The sequence below is a fragment of the Callospermophilus lateralis genome, chromosome 10 (genome assembly GCF_048772815.1).
Source record: "Callospermophilus lateralis isolate mCalLat2 chromosome 10, mCalLat2.hap1, whole genome shotgun sequence".
Lineage (NCBI taxonomy): Eukaryota > Metazoa > Chordata > Mammalia > Rodentia > Sciuridae > Callospermophilus > Callospermophilus lateralis.
Window position 1 is genome coordinate 43,454,776 of NC_135314.1, and position 3,122 is coordinate 43,457,897.

Here is a 3,122-nt window from a genome sequence, read left to right on the forward strand (position 1 = left end):
GAAGTATTTACCTTCAAACTTGAAATTTTTCATGTAGTGTTTCAGTTAGGAATGTTTGGAAATATCCAGATTTTAAAAGACAGTTTAAAAATAGTTTTTTCCTTTGATGTTTTTGGTTTCCACGAGACATTTTACAGCATGTAAACATGATTTTGAACAAAATTCACTGTTTAAAAAAGCACATTTCTTCAAAAATGAGTGAAGCAATAAAAATGGACAGAACTCTTCACTTTACTAGTTCTGTATTCTTTACAATATTGGCATAAATAAAATTCTTAGGCTAGAATCCAGGTTTAATCTGCAGTTCAGAGATAGTGCTGTGATCAGGTTAAGGGTCTTTCCATGGCTGTGATGTGGTGGACACCTTCTGGATGTTCTGCCACATCTTTCTTGGTGGTGGACCACTCACTCCCTGACCCTTTAAGTCGGCTTAGTGCTCCAATCTCATCCCTGTCTCTAAAGACCATTGAATTGACCAGGGTAAGTACTTGGTCTAAGCTGGGTACTATGCTCATCCCCTCCCCAACTCATGTTGAAATTTAATTACTGTGATGCCAGGTGCTAAAATGGTAATTAGGTAATGAAAGCTCCATCCTCATGAATAGACAAATGCAGTTGTCCTGGGGTAGATTCACACCTTTTGCTCTCTCTTTACCCTTCTGCCATGTGATGCCTTCTGCTATGGAATAACATAACAAGAAGGTCTTCGCAAGATGCTGTCATCTTAATCTTGAATTTCTCAGCCTCTGCAATGTGAGCCAATATATTTCTGTTCTTTGTAAACTACTCGGCCTGTGGTATTACAGTCTATCCAAACAGAAAAAGATACTGGTTCGACCAGATTTTTTTTTAATAACTTTTTTATTTATTTATTTTTATGTGGTACTGGGGATCAAACCCAAGGCCTTGCATGTGCGAGGCGAACACTCTACCCCTGAGCCATAACCACAGTCCCCTACCAGATTCTTGCAGGAATGTGAATTAGGATGGATGCAAAACATGCAGACTCAAGACCCCAGGTGGCTACTTTCTGCCCTGCTATCTACAGGGAGGGGAAGCCTGGCTGCAGAGAAAGAAACAGGCTTCCAGAGAGACAGAACTCAGAAAGAAAGAGATTTTGTCAGTCGTCTGGGTTGCTGGAAGCTTCCCACTGTTTAATTTAGTACTTCTTGGGATTTAGTTGTATTCCTACTCATGGTCCCAGGAGACACCAGTTACTAGGTTTTTACACAATTTCCCCTTTCAACTTAAGCTAGCTGGTGTTGATTTCTCTTATTTGTATCCAAAAATACATAAGGTCAGGAATTATTCTGTGACTGTGCCTAGGGACCAGCATGAGGTCCAGTTAGGGAGAACATTTAGTAATGGGGTAATAGATTTAAAGTAATTAAGCCCTTATAGGATCAAATCTAGAACTGAAGCTTCATGTGTATTTGTTTTATTAGCAATTAATCCCCCAGCCTAGAAATCCCTTATGGGGTGCAGAGACTTTATATTTCATCTTTGAATTCTTTATAGAGATTCATTCATTTTGCAATCATTTATTGACTATCTATTATGTACCTGACACAAAATAACTTGAAGAATAGCAACAGAAGTAATAATAATAATAACAACCATTTTGAAGCACATGCTTGAAGTACATTATTTTATTTAATCCCTAAAACAGCCCATAAATTAAATGTCATCGACTAAGCTGTTAGGAAAAAAAAAAAAGTTGGAGCTTAGTGAGGCTAATTAAGTGGCTCAATGCCACAACTAGTAATTGTAGAACAAAGATCCACACTCAGGGTCGCCTGACTCTAAAGTTCATGCTGTAGAAACAATAATCCCCAATACCACTGATGTTTTCCCCTACTGTTTTCAAGACATTTCGGGGATAGGCTGTTTACACAACCTGTTGCTCTAATGTTTGCAATCCTGTAAATACCAGGAGTGGAAAAACTTGCCTTTGTAAAGTGAGTCATTGAATTTGCTATATGACAGAAAGTCTGGTTGTTAAAAGGAAATATGATGAAATGTCTCACCCATCATTCATGTGAGCTAGTTCAGAGTCCTGCACTGAGGTTCTTTGTAATATGATGCAAGGGGAAAAAAAAAAAAGATCTTGCAAAATAGTTTGTTTATACCTACCAAAATAGGTTGAGTCAAGGTTCAACCATTCTTTACTAAAAATGCTATGTAAATTAAAAATAGAATGCTACTTCCTTAACATGATAAAGAATAACAAATTCTAAACAGTGTTGAATGTTATAATAAAATAGTGAAACATTAAATGCATTCCCATCAAACTTGGTATAAAACAAGAATACTTGGTTTCACCATTCTTAGTTAATAATGTTCTGGAGATCCTGTTATTTTATGCACTTACCTTTGAGTTTCTTCTTGCTTTATTTTACATTATTATCACAGTCTTTCATCAAACAGGCACCAGGGGAAATTAAAAAAAATATTTTTTGTTTGGTTTATATATTTTTTCTCTCCCATTTTATATTTTTCTGTTTTATTTTCAGTATTTGTTTACAAGTAATAGAAACCCAAGTCCAACCAGCTTGAGCAAAAATAGGAATTATTGGTTAAGAAGCCAAAAATTACAGTGATGGAGCAAATTACAGTCTAGATAGAGGTGACTCAATGACATGGTCATGGGCCTACTGTCCTCTCATTTCATCATATTCTTCTTCTTTTAATTGTTATCATTTTCCAGTTGCAGATGGTTATAAAAAAAATCTCAATTTTCTATCCATTATTCTTACCCCAGAGCTAGAAACTTTCAGTCTTCTGATGTCTCTGTATCAAATCCCACTGTAGTGTGAGCCTGGCCTTGTTTAATTCTTGTGCCCATCCTTGATCTAATATGTGCATAACCTGTGTCTGTAGAGTTAACCCCACCTGAATCACTTGTAAACACTGCTTGACAGAATCTGTGGAGAAAGAGGGGTGATTAGAAAAGTACAATTTTCACAACAATTTATTTATGTAAATTGAAAAAACAAACTTTCATGAGCAAATGACCACCTCGCACATATCTTCCATTATCCCCTCCTCAGGACAGGAAAAAAAGAAAAAGACAGTGTTATTCAGGTTTGGCTGGCAGTTGGGTGTCATTCCTTGCAGCTGAG